This window comes from Zootoca vivipara, chromosome 5, assembly GCF_965207765.1.
Source record: "Zootoca vivipara chromosome 5, rZooViv2.hap1.1, whole genome shotgun sequence".
Taxonomy (NCBI): Eukaryota; Metazoa; Chordata; class Lepidosauria; order Squamata; family Lacertidae; genus Zootoca; species Zootoca vivipara.
Window position 1 is genome coordinate 82085066 of NC_142588.1, and position 14368 is coordinate 82099433.

The following is a 14368-nucleotide window of genomic DNA, read 5'->3' on the forward strand; positions in this document are numbered from 1 at the left end:
AAGGTGATTGATTTGAACAAAGGGAAAAGCTTCAGAAGTAATTTCTGGTTTATTTCAGCTTTGCTCTGAAAATGAAATTAGAACCAGGAAGTTTTGTTGCTCATATTTTATGTCTTCCTTATAGTTAATTGCTTTTGTTTATGTGTCTGTATGCAGAGGGCTGCAGCTAACAGCTATAGATCTTTCCTTTATCTAATAAGCTTAGATGTTTGAAGATTGTAGCTTTACACATCCTGTAAAATACACATATTTTCTTTGCTGCAGTTGTGACACTCTGCATTTGCACAGGTACAATAACAGTGATGTTTATAGCTATGTGCCCTGAAGCAGTGTCCCACAGGCACTCTGTGCTGAGGGTCAGCAGCCTATGTGCCATGCTGATCCTGGGGGTGTTCTCAGTCCCAGCCGCACAACTGGTGGCTCCTATACACTAGCTAGCTACATGGGTGGTCCCTACGTGTGGCAACAATGGTTTTCCCCAGTTGCACCTTGCCTTTGCCTCCTCCTCCTGTCTGGCATCATAGCAACTTCCTGGCATCACCCACGAGCACCTCTGCTGTTCAGGCAACACTCTCCCTACTTCCCTCTGTCACTGTTGCCTCTGCCAGTCTCCCATAGTTTCTTTCCTGTACAACCTTGATGTCAAGCAAGCATCCACCCTGGTAAGTTTCTCTCTCTCTTCTTATACAGCCCTTAGTTCCTGGGGGAAGACACTCACCACCTGAGTTTTGACTCCATTGGTTCCAGGTGTTGATTCTTAATTGGTTTCAGGTGGTGAGTCATGTGCTCTCAATCATGCACTCCTTTGTACCAGCCATGGCAGTTATTCTGCCCTCCTAATTCTCCTCCTGGCTCTTGGAGAGTGGGGATGGCGAAATGTTCCTTCAGGGTCCTAGTTCCCTCTGTGCTGGAAGGCTGTGTGAGCTCTTCTTCCCTGTATTCCTGGTGTTTTGTGCTGTCTTCCTGCTCTTCCACTGGTCCCTCTTCCACCAGCTCCTATGATGTCCCACAGTGGTGTTGAGATCTCCTGAACTAAGTCCCAAGGACCTCCAGTAGCTGCTGGTGCCCTCCTCCGGTCCGTCCTCGACCTGGCGCTCCCACTCTACAAGTAATTATTTGAGAGTCATCAACTTAAGCGTACAAGGGTGTTTGTTCTTGTATATACGGAGTCAGGTGGTGCATTCTTAGCAATTGTTCACAAGGACTTACTAGGTGGCCTTAGGCATGAGTATTTCTCTCTTTCACATCTCACTATGGGACTAATATTTAAGTCTTTTCTGCTTCAGAGCCATTATCTTTCTTTTGCGTGCCTTCTGAGAAAATATAAATTGGTTTGGGTTACGCCAGTGCCATGTTTAGCATGCAGAGGGGCTGTTGTAGATGCAGACAATGAGGCTTCCTGTTTTTCAAGTTAGGTAATTTGAAGTGACTTACGCAATACGCAGTATCATTAAAAGCGGGTGGGGTTGGGGCTGTAAAACCATTAAGTCTCCAGAACCTAAAACCCCCTTGTTGTGACGTGGGGTTTGTGATTTCAGCTCTCTTGACAAAACATGCTGGAGACAGTTCTCTAGTAACAGCTCTTTATTAAAGTGAACAAGACTGAAGACTGAGGAGAGGAAAGCTACATTTATAGGGACAGGGGACTAGCTAGGAAGGGATACATTTTGGAGGGAACAATATCAAGCAATCACAGTGCTGCCTTTTGGAGGAAACCAATAAGACAGAGGATCCAAATACAGCAGCTTAAATGAACCAATAGTAGCTGTACCCTCTGGAACCAAAAGGCAGTTACTTTATCCTAATGCAAATACAGACAATAATAATACAGATATAAAATCCTTTGACTCAATACACAACACCCCTCCCCCCCTAGTGAGCACAGCAGACGTAATCCCTCAGGTACTGTGGGGTCCTACAACTTCTACCTGATCTCCTGACAACAGGTGTTGCAGGTTCTGGATTGGGTGTTACCTGTGGTGGAGGGGCTGCTATAGGGGTTTCATCAGGAACAGATGGAGTCCCAGACATCTCAGGGTCCCCGACCTGTACCTCGTCATCATGAGGACTAGCAGACCCTGGTTCATTTGCTGAAGCCCCTGGTGACTGTACCTCTGGACCATTTTCACTCTGGTCTTGCAGCTGTGCGTCATTAGCCAGGGATGAATTATCTGACTCATCCCTGCTGAGCGCCCGGTGCCTCAGCTGATCTATATGTCTCTTCCAAACTTGCCCATTTTCCAAGGTCACATAATAGGACACAGGTCCACTAGCCCGGGTGATCACACCGGCCACACACCGCGGACCTCGTGAATAGTTCCTCACCCAGACCAGATCTTCAGGGGCGAGATACCTTGTTGAGTCAGTCTCTGGCTGGGGGTTTGCTCTTGAATTACGGTTTGGCATTTTACCTGGGTGGACATAATCCAGCACCGTTACCAGTCTTCTACCTAAGAGCAGCTCGGCTGGCGACTTGCCCGTCGCAGTACACGGCGTCGCATGCTGCAAAAATAACATTCGCGCAATGCGAGCCGACCAGTTACCCTCCATTAAGCGCGCAATGGATTCTTTGGCTGTTCTTACCATGCGCTCAGCCTGCCCATTGGAGGATGGGTGAAAGGGCGCGGATGTGACCCCTCTTATAAAGTTATCAGCCAAGAATGCCCTGAATTCTTGGGATACAAAAGCTGCCCCATTATCTGATACAATGGTCTCAGGTAACCCGTGGGTAGCAAACAGCTGCCTCAACACCTTGATTACGGCAGCTGATGCCATGCTAGGGACCATCGCCACTTCTAACCATTTGGAATATGCATCAACGATAACCAAAAAGACCTTCCCTTGGAATGGCCCAGCAAAATCTATGTGCAGCCGGCTCCAGGGAGTCCTGGACTGCTCCCACCAGTGGACTGGTGCTCTGGCCACTTCTGGCCGCACCTCTTGGCATGCCTTGCATGTTCGTACCCATTGTTCTATGTTCTGGTCCATTCCAGGCCACCACACATAACATCGGGCTAGCGACTTCATCCTGACCATTCCCGGGTGTCCCATGTGAAGCGTCTCAAGAACCCTGTTTCTCAGTGGTGCTGGGATGATCACCCTATCTCCCCATAGGAGACAACCCTTATGCATGGACAATTCGTGCTGCCTTGTCGCATAAGGCCTGAATTTTTCTTCATGCGGACCACCTGGCCACCCCCTCCCCACCCAAGTGAGCACACGGGAGAGAACAGCATCTTTCCTAGTTTTCTCAGCTATATCCGTAGCTGTTACAGGAGCCCCCGGAAGTGTTTCTAGCATCATAATGTGCTCCGCCGGAGCAGGATCCTCATTGCTCCCGCCAGGAAGGGGCAATCGACTCAGCGCATCAGCATGGCACAACTGTTTCCCCGGCACATGGGTCAAGGTGTACTGGAACCCATTCAGGAATATTGACCAACGCAACATTCTGGGGGAGAGAATTTGTGGCGTTTGTTTGTTTGGGTTGAACAACCCTAACAGTGGTTTGTGGTCCGTTTCAATGGAGAAATGGCGACCGTACAAATAATCATAGAACCTTTTGATTCCGGACACAATAGCCAGTGCCTCTTTATCAATTTGAGCATAGTTGCGCTCTGTGGGCGACAACGTACGGGAATAGAAAGAGATGGGCTTTTCCGACCCATCCGGTTCCCTATGACTCAGCACAGCCCCCAGACCGTATTGAGAGGCATCACATGCCAGGACCAGCGGCTTTGACTCATCATAATGAGCAAGGACGCTCCTGCTACTCAGCATTCCTCGCAAGGAGTCAAAAGCCTTCTGCTGCTCCCGCCCCCATCGCCACACATTCTTTTTCTGCAATAGTCGATGTAATGGTTCAGCTACCGAAGCTTTCTGGGGTAAGAACGAATGATAAAAGTTAATAAGTCCCAGGAATGACTGCAACTCCGTCTTGTTCTGTGGTCGTGGTGCCTCGATGATGGCCTTAATCTTAGCATCTGTGGGGTGGATGCCTGATGCATCAATTTTAAACCCCAAGAAATCCACAGTTGGCACCCCAAAACTGCATTTTTCCTTTTTCAGTTGCAACCCCACCTCCTTGAACTTGAGCAACACTGCACGGACACGCGCAACCAGTTCCTGTGGGTCTTTTCCAGCAATCAAAACGTCATCAAAAAATGGCAAGACCCCCGGCAGACCTCTTAACAGGCGTTCCATGAGCCCTTGAAAAATCCCTGGGGCCACACAAACTCCGAACTGTAATCTGTTAACTCTGAACGCCCCTTTATGTGTGACAATAGTCTGTGCTTCCGCTGATTGTGGGGTTACTGGCAGCTGTTGGTAAGCTTGTGCCAGGTCAATTTTGGCGAACACCTTGCCCCCAGCCAGTTTAGCCAACAGATGTGATACGACTGGAATGGGGTATGAGTTTCCCCTGAGTGCCTTATTGATAGTACATTTGTAATCTGCACATATCCTGACTTCCCCATTTGCTTTAAGGGGCGTGACGATTGGAGTCTCCCACTTAGCAGAGTCCACGGGTGAGAGAACTCCCTGCTTGACCAATTTATCCAGCTCTGCCTCGATCTTGGGTTGCAGTGCAAATGGCACTCGCCTTGGTTTGAGTCGGATTGGGGCCACACCGGGGTCCAACTCGAAGTCAACTGGGGGCCCTTTATAACAACCCAGTTTTCCATTAAAGAGACCAGCAAATTCCTTGCATAATACCTCGCTCATCTCAGGGCAGGTTTGGATTGAATTAAGCCCTGAGATACTCAGTCCCAGGGCAGGGAACCAGTCAGTGCCCAGGAGACTGGGGCGACTGCCCTTCGCAATCACCAGTTTGAGTACAGCCTGTTTGTCCCGGAACTGTACTCTCACGGCACACATTCCCATAACATGGATGCGGCCTGCTGAGTACGACTGCAAGGTTGCCGGAAAGGGCTCCAGAGGGGGCAACTTACCCCTGGGGAAGAATGTCTTCGCGGTCTGGTCTGACACGATGGTGAATGCAGATCCGGAGTCCACCTCCATGTCACACTGCTGACCCTCAATCTTCACCTTGACGTGTGCCTTGCCTTGCGCTGGAAACTGCACGGCCCTCCCATTGATCTCCGTTACGTAGTGGCAGTCCTTTAGAAAACGAGTTGCTGTGGGCGGTCTGCGATGCTCCAGTCTAGGTGCTCCTGTCGCTCCCGACGCCGCCGATCTACAGACCCTGGCGATGTGACCCGTCTTTCCGCACGTCCGGCAGATAGCATCCCTGAAACGACAACTCTTCCTTTCATGGTTTCCGCCACAACCTGGGCAACTGCCTCGGCGATCTCTGTGCACTGTGCAGGCCTGACGCACCGACTCAACCCCACGGACTGGGCTCTGGCTTGGAGTAGCCTCTAGCTCGTCCATGGCATGCGCAACTTCTATCTGTGGCTTAGTGGCCTTGCGACTGGCATCAAGCTCCTCTCTTTCATAATTCTCCGTGGCGGTGGCCTCCTTCAAGGCTGAAGCAAGGGTAACCTCTTCTTTAGCCACGATGCGTCTTCTGGCTTTCTTGCTGCTCAGACCACCAATAAACCGATCCAGGAGAGTCTCTTCCAGATTTTGGAAGCCGCAGTGCTGAGCGAGCTTCCGGAGTTCAGCCAGAAATGCGGATACAGACTCCCCAGCATGCTGCTGCCTCTTATGGAACTCCATCCGCCGGGCCATCTTGGTCTCAGTAGGCGCCAAGTGGCTTGTTAGGCAGGCAAGAATATCTTGGAGAGATGTCTCACTCAGCTTCGCTGGAGCAAGTAATGCCTTGGCTAGCTTGAAGGTCTCGGGCCCACAGTAGCTCAGGAATGTGGCCCTTCTTTTGCTGGCATCGGTGATCCCTTGAGCCACTGCGAAGAACTCGAAGCGTTCGACGTAGTCTTCCCAGGTGTGGGGCTCTGATGGCTGGAAGGGCTCCAATACCCTTGGACTCTCCATTGTCCTAGCGGGCAGGGTCGTCTTCTCAGCTGGCCAGTGAGTCTTGTTCTCAGCTGCAATCCGGACTCTGAGGCAGGGTTGTGTTTAACCGCTCCTCAGCATTCCGGATCCCACCTTCGTCGCCAGTTGTTGTGACGTGGGGTTTGTGATTTCAGCTCTCTTGACAAAACATGCTGGAGACAGTTCTCTAGTAACAGCTCTTTATTAAAGTGAACAAGACTGAAGACTGAGGAGAGGAAAGCTACATTTATAGGGACAGGGGACTAGCTAGGAAGGGATACATTTTGGAGGGAACAATATCAAGCAATCACAGTGCTGCCTTTTGGAGGAAACCAATAAGACAGAGGATCCAAATACAGCAGCTTAAATGAACCAATAGTAGCTGTACCCTCTGGAACCAAAAGGCAGTTACTTTATCCTAATGCAAATACAGACAATAATAATACAGATATAAAATCCTTTGACTCAATACACAACACCCCTAATTACAACACTGCTCCAATATGGAGGAGGACTATCAGTAAGGAAGCTTGTGTGTGAGCCATACCTTGGATAATGCAGTTGCTTGTAACAGCAAAGTGTATCAGGCAAGACCAAACTGTGCCTTCTGAAATTTCTTCTTTCTGTCTTTGAGAGTACCAAATGGAAAGACCTTTGCAAGAATATTCAAGCAGGCTGTAACTTTCACACCGACAGGCTCGGAGATGCAGCAATAGCATTTTTGCACAAGCTTTGGCTTGACTGATTGCTGTGGTTTCTACACGACATTCCATAGAGCAGAAATGAATTTGTTTCACCTGGGTCAGTTTAGCTGCTGTCATGCCTAGCCCTGACCTAGTACAAAACACTGACACATTGGAGGCCAAACTGGACACCCCCCAGGTTTGAGTGCTGAGAATCCCCTTGAGTACCTACTTGAATTCCAGGGTACCTACTGAAGAACCCATGAAGCTGTCAGAGGAAGTGTTGAATCCACCCTTCAATTCTGGAGAACACTGGTGCCAAAAGGCCTGGGCTTGAAGAGCAATAGCATAGCATGCATTGATAGACCCAGAGTTTTTGCATGGCTCATGAGTAAGGAATACCTGGAACTCCTTCACTACCAGTAACTGGGTGGATACTGGAGTTTCTTTCAGATCGCTCCCAGGGGGTCCGGTTGGGCCCTTATATGTCTAACATGCTTAGGACTAACACAGGAACACCACAAGGATGTGTGCTTAGTCCGCTCCTTTATACTCTTTATACATATGATTGTGTCGCTGCTCACCCTAGAAATAGGGTTGTCAAATTTGCAGATGACACAACCGTGATTGGGCTCATCTCTGATAAGGAGGGTGAAACGGACTATAGAGATGAAGTGGAGCGGCTGACAAAGTGGTGCAGAGTTAATAACTTGCTCATAAATACAAAGAAAACAAAGGAGCTTGTGGTGGACTTTAGGAGACAGAAGAACGAGGTCCAGCCACTTTTGATTGACGGAATTTGTGTGGAGAGGGTAACAACATTTAGATTTCTAGGCATTGAGTTACAGGAGGATCTGTCCTGGAGTGTTAATACAAGGGGGCTTGTGAAGAAGGCACAGCAGAGACTGTATTTTTTGAGAATTTTAAGGAAAAACCATCTTCCACAAAAGCTGCTGCTTGCCTTCTATCACTGTGCCATACAGAGCGTGCTCACGTACGGTTTATGTGTGTGGTACAGAAGCTGTACTTCTCAGGATAGAGCAGGGCTGTGTAGAATTATTAAAACAGCAGAGAGCATTATTGGCTGCTCACTCTCCACCTTAGAACAAATCTACACCACCAGGAACCATAGAAAAGCACTAGACATATCAAGAGATCCAACACACCCTGGTTACCATTTCTTTGAGCTCCTGCCATCGGGACGGAGATATAGAACAATGCAGGCAAGAACGAGCCAACTCAGGAACAGTTTCTTCTCTAGAGCGATTCTGGCCTTAAATGGAAAGCCTGGACTTTGAAGTCATCTTATTTTACTTGTTATTTTGTATTATATTTACTGTTTTTAATTAGGTTTTGTAATTTTGGATTATGCGGAATGCTTTATCTGAGTGGATGTAGCAACCGAGTAATTTCGTTGTTCCCGCAAGGGGACAATGACAATAAAGATATCTTATTAGGGAAAGCGCACCTCAGTTTAAGAACTGTTTTGGCTTACGAACGGGCTTCTGGAACGAATTAAATTCGTAAACCAAGGTACCACCGTAATTAATTTGACCCTGCACTATTGACCTTGTACTGTTGTCTGACCTATTCTCCAGATCAGTTTGTATCATCCACACCAGGCTTCCTCAACCGCGGCCCTCCGGATGTTTTTGGCCTACAATTCCCATGATCCCTAGCTAGCAAGACTGGTGGTCAGGGATGATGGAAATTGTAATCTCGAAACATCTGGAGGGGCGAGGTTGAGGAAGCCTGATCCACACCATACCATAGCTGTCAAATTTTCCTTTTTCTCGCAAGGAAGCCTATTCAGCATAAGGGAATTCCCCTTAAAAAAGGGAGAACTTGACAGCTATGTACCATATCTTTAAAGCATTCTTATACCATGTTAGCATGCATGGAGACTCTTGTGAACTGTAGTTGCTAAGGATACTGGTAATTGTAGCTCTGCGAGGTCAGCACCCTTAACAAATTACAGTTTCCAGGATTACCGTGTTTCTCCTAAAATAAGACACGTCTTATATTTATTTTTCCTCCAAAAAAACACACCACGGCTTATTTTCGGGGGATGTCTTATTTTTTTTGAGTGGGAGCTGGCAACAGCATGCTGCGCCGAGCCCCGACCCGTTGAGAGCCGGGGAGCAGAAAATAAAAATGGCAAGGCTGCCCTTGTAACAAAGCACAATAATACCGTAATACTGCGGAGCTGCGGAGCTCAGCGGGGTTCCGGCCCTCCCATTTGCGTGCTGCTGGGGAGCAGAAGAAATGCCGTGATCCAAGGATCCAAACGCGTCGGCGGAGCAGGAAGCAGCCGCAGAGGCGGCTGTGAGAGAAGCGGCAGCGGAGGAACCGGCAAGAGGCGGCTGCATGGGAGCCGCTTCGGGGAGCGCAGCGCAGCGCGAAGAGCCTGGTGAGAGGCAGCTGTGGATGCAGATGAAGCCCGGGATCTGCGTGGGCGACTGGGGGCGAGCGCCCTGAGCGCTGCGGCGGTGGCGAAGAGGCGCCCGATCAGCTGAGAAGCGGGCTGATCGGGCGCCTCTTCGCTACCGCCGCAGCGCTCAGGGCGCTCATCCCCAGTCGCCCACGCAGATCCCCGGCTTCACCTGCAGCCGCAGCTGCCTCTCACTAGGCTCTTCGCGCTGCGCTGCGCTGCACTCCCCGAAGCGGCTCCCACCCCCGCAAAACACAGTGAGGCGGCCGCAGGGGAAGTGCCGAGAGCGCCCAGGAGCGCGGCTGCAGCGACGGTAATCCCAGGGGCTGCGGAGGTGGCTGTGGGCGCGCGCCAAGCCCCAAAGCACGGCGGCGGCGCTGGAGACAGCCACTGCGAGTGGCATGAAAAGAAGAAGATCGCCAGCAAGCGCACTGTTGCCTCTTGCCGGCTCTTCCGAAGGCGCTTAAATGCCTTCCTTTCCTTGCCAGACCTGCCCCCCCGGCTTATTTTCGGGGGATGTCTTATATTTATTCTACTAATGAAAAGCCTGACATGGCTTATTTTTGAGGACCGTCTTATTTTAGGAGAAACACTGTATTTCTGGGACTCTGTTGCTATTAAACTGATTCCCTGTGCTTGACCTGGGTTTGTTGTGGTTACACTGCCCTTTGAACCCTGCTGGCCTGGGTAAGTGTTCACATAATGCTGTTGGCATCAAATTGACAGCCCATATTTCCTGATTTAATCTGGATCTGTCCTTTCCGGGGAGTAATTTGGTAAATTGAAAGAACCTGTTGACCTAAAACCAGTTTGTGCTTACTGAACAACCCATTTGCAATATTAAACCTTCATCTGGAAACAACTCTTTTCTGAAGAAAAACTGGGATGATCCCATTTTTAGCAGAGAAACAGCAGGTGGGAAGTGTTACATTATAAGCCTTCCCCATCACTAATTTTCCTGCTGTGAATTGCTTCCCTCCAGCTGCTTCCCTCCCATGGTATTCCTAATGCAAGTGGACATGTACTTAGAACCATGTATCTCATGGGGTGCATCAGCCTGGAACTTGCCCCAGTTTTGCATCTACATACTATGAAAAGCTTCACTGGCTGAATTTCTGCTTAGCACATTTCCAAAAAGGTGGGGGTGAGGAATTCCAGTGGGAATTCTAGTGGAGCGTGAAAACAACCAGTCTCAGGGGAGCACCAAAAGTAAGGCAAAGAGAAGAAGCCTCATTAGAAATTACCGAGAAACTTCTGAACTCCCAAGACAGCAATCTGGAACTTCCATCAAAATGGATTCTCTGGGAGTGTTTGGCAGCAGATCCTACTGAGGAGGAGGCAACTCTCATTTCCCACAGTGTAGTACTAATGCAGCATCTTAAAATATCGCCACCTTGCCTAGATAGCATAGCTGTTTTCTCAACTGCTGTATTCCACTTCTGTACTCCTTCTTCCAAAGAGCCGCTTTTCAGGAAATGAGCTCCACCTCCTGCTCTGTGTGATTTTGTCCAACCTCCTTCTCCCCTACCTGGACTCTGCCCTTCTTTTTTCACTTGTCTGTGTAATGAGTGCCAGTTTACAAGCAGGAGCTTGTTCTCAGATGCTGCCTTGGTCACCTTCCCATCTGCTGCTTGCTCAAGTCCACATTCAAAGTTCTTCTGTATTAGGCTTTGAGACCATCCAGCTGGAAAACCCTGGAATGACCTGACTTGCTCCCACATGGGGATGGTCGCTTCAGTCCCACCCTGCTGTGACAGTGAGTAGCAGAAGCAATTTTGGGAATAGTCTAGAACGCTTGTCATTACCTGATCATGCCAAAAGTCATTTGGACATTCAAAATGTCATGAAATGGCACCCCCTGAATCTGTCAGGTATTATGTGGGTTGAGGCTTTTTATTTTGCTACTTAAAATCTGATACCTGTTGTGGGTTCTGTTTCCTGTGGGCTGTTTTTGTAAGCTTGCCAGATTCATTACATCTCAGGCACCTCTGACTTTTTAATGTCTCCACTTCTCATGTTCTCAGGAGTACAAACCCGTATATTTAAAGCACACACCCAGAAAAAGTTTCCTGAGAACTGCACTTTATCTCAACACAGCTGTAATTCCCAGCACCCTTCACAAATTTAAGCTCCCAGGATTCTTTGGAGGAATATGCTTTAAATGTATGGTGCATATGCAGTAATATGTTGGGGAGGAAAATTAACGGAAAACTGGTTGTGCTATCTAATTGCAATATTGTTCAGCTCTTCTGATATATATATATTTTTAAGGAAATGCTTCACAGTTTCCAAATTGTGAGGTTAGCAATACTGCTGGCCTTGAAAGATTCAGGTCTAAAACTTAAAGCACACAGGAGAGTTTTGTGAAGTCAAATAATATCAAGGCAAGAATTATATATGTATATTTATTATATTCACTCCACTTCTCCAAGAAGTGAGATGTTCCAGGGCTAGGGCATGACAGTTTTATTTACATTTTGAAGCAGATCGCTTGGAAGGAGCCTTATTGGCACATCATAATATTCACATCTGTTATGTCGTGAGTGTGATTTCAGCTCTTCGTGAAGTCAGCTCAGAATAGTGATTCAGCATACTAGCAAGGAACTGCTAGGAGTCAAGTATAACAAGAACAGTCTTCTTTATTGCAGTAGGAATCTTGACTGACTGGAGGGAAAGGGTGAGCTCCTTTTATACTCTCAGGAGCATGGGTTGGGGAAAGGATACATTTAGATTTTGGCGGGAACCTATCAGAGTGAGGATCCAAATTGTGCTAACAAGTTAACCAATAGCAACTGTCACCGCACCCATTTGAATCGCCCAAGAGCGGGAAAGGTAGTTGCAGGACTAGCAGAGAAACTCATGTACGCAAATTAAACCAATACATAACAACATCCATTTACAAATCTGCAGATTCATCATAGGTGAAGGCACAGCTTAAACCAGGGGTAGGCAACCTAAGGCTGGATGCAGCCCAATCACCTTCTCAATCCGGCCAGCAGACGGTCTGGGAATCACCGTGTTTTTACATGAGTAGAATGTGTCCTTTTATTTAAAATGCATCTCTGAGTTATTTGTGGGGCATAGGAATTCGTTCATGGTTACCCACCCACCCCAAAATATACCGGTAGTCCAGCCCACCACATGGTCTGAGGGACAGTAGACTGGCCCTCGGCTGAAAAAGGTGGCTGGCCCAGGGGCGTAGCCAGGATGAAAATTAGGGGGGCCAAGGGGAGGGGCCAAGGGGAGGGGGAGGGGCCACAGAGGGGCAAGGAAAGCTCCCTTCTCCCTTGCCAGCTTTCCCTCCACCCGCCCCGGCGATCGCGGGGGGGGAGGGGATCGGAGCAGCCCGATTTCGGGCTGCTCCGACCCCCTCCTCGAACGGCAGGGGCGAGGGGGTGCCAGGATCAGCCCGAAATCGGGCTGATCCGACTCCCTCCTCCCCCTCCGCGATCAGCAGGGGCGAGGGGGCGCCAGAATCAGCCCGAAATCGGGCTGCTCCGATCCCCTCCTCCCCCTCTATGATCGCCGGGGTGGGTGGAGGGAAAGCCTGTCAGGAGTATGGGCAGGAGTCAGGCTCTGGGGCCTGTAGTGCTTTGCAGGACTGGGGCATGCCTCAACTTGTGCTGGAGAAGCAAGGCGTGGCCACACAGGTGAAGTCCTCAGCTTGTGCTGGAGAGGCAAGGAGTAATCACCCAGGTGAGGCCACTTGAGATCTCACTGCACCTGGTGGCAGGAGCTGGGAGGGATAAAAGCCCAGCATTTCCCTTCAGCTCTTTGCCACAGCAACGCTATCCCTGCCTGGTTGCATCTGGCCTCCTGTTCCTTGGACCCTTGCCTTGTTGCTGCCGTGCTTCTTGGACCCCTGCCTCGCCTTCGCCTTGCTCCTGCCCCGTGGACCTTCGCCTTGCTTCTTGTTCCTGGATCCTTCGCCTTGCTCCTTGGACCCTTGCTTCGCCTTCGCCTTGCTCTTGCCCCGTGGACCTTCGCCTTGCTTCTTGTTCCTGGACCCTCGCTTTGCCTTCGCCTTGCTTCGTGCCCCGTGGACCTTCGCCTCTGCCTTCGACCCTGCTTCTTCACCACCATCTTGCCTCTGGTCCTGACGCCCGCCGACCGGACCATGACAAAGCCCCAGAGCCGGGCAAAGCGGTTGCCTGGCTTTCCCTCCGCCCGCCCCACAGCCAGCCGGCTAGAAGGGACGTCTCCCTTCTCCCTTGCTGGTTGTGGGGCAGGCGGAGGGAAAGCCAGCCAAACGCTTTGCACGGCTCTGGGGCTTTCCCTCCGCCCGCCCCACAGCCAGCCAGGGAGAAGGGAGACGGCACTGGGCGGGCAGCGGGGCAGGCTGGCCAGCGGCCCTGCTTCTAGGGGGGGCAATTCCCCCCCTGCCTATGCCCATGGGCTGGCCCCTGGCTTAAACATTTCAGCAGACAACCACTGCTTCTACCCTGGAGCTCTAGAGAAAGCACTGTAAGATGATCACAGACACTCAATTCAGCTCTGTGTGTCTGTGCCTTTCTCAGTCTCTCTTAACTTCCAGCCTGCTTCCTTCACAAGCTCCTAGGGTGTGTTCACATTACTCCGCTTAGAGCACAGTGAAGCCCCCCAGTGTGTATCACAGTTCTTCTCCACCGCCAGCTGTTCAAATCAGCCCAACTTCCCCAAACTGTAGTATTTTGTAACAAAGTAAAGGATGCATATGCACTTTGGATAAATTTCCTGTGAACCCATATTAAAAATTCAGCACTTAAAACACAGTGAATGCACAGTAAATGGACGTGTGAACACAGCCTTAGATGACATATTCCTTAGCTAAAGGTGGGGAGCATGTCCCTGTGCCAAAATAACCCTCTCCTTCTAAAAGAGTCTCAGGGATGGGCAACCTGTGACCCTGCATTACAGGGGGTTGGACTAGATGACCCCTGGGGTCCCTTCCAACTCTACAATTCTATGATCCCTAAACATTGGCCACACCGGCTGGGGCTGATGAAATCTGTAATCCAACAACATCTGGCAGACCTCAGTTCCCTACCCCGCACTATTTGCAAGCCACTGTCAACAGATTACCTGTAATTTCCCACGAAGGAGATACAGTACTTGGCAAGTTTGCCAGGACTATTAAGACACCCTCCAGCTCCATTAACCTTCTGCTAGCCAACCCTTCAATTTTAGAAACTTATAGAACAATGGCTGTGACGCAGCAACATCTTGGCAAGGTACATAAAAATACAATTGTATGTAAAGCATGCTCTTGTGGGTGCTACTGGGACATTTCCTTAATTTCTTTCTGGGTTATTTTGGACCATTCTGG

The 14368-nt window shown here is 49.6% G+C and overlaps 1 protein-coding gene across 2 annotated transcripts in view; it reads left to right on the plus strand.

Annotated features, from left to right (window-relative positions):
* Positions 1–616: 616 nt before the first annotated feature.
* GPR160 (G protein-coupled receptor 160) overlaps positions 617–14368 on the plus strand; it is a 41235-nt gene continuing 27483 nt past the window's right edge. Inside the window, exon 1 of one of the 2 annotated variants that reach the window (XM_088669853.1) lies at positions 617–662. The gene's annotated coding sequence lies outside the window, so the exon portion shown is untranslated. Of the gene's footprint in view, positions 663–10681; positions 10820–14368 lie in introns of those variants that run through there. The other variant, XM_035133887.3, reaches the window with a different exon arrangement.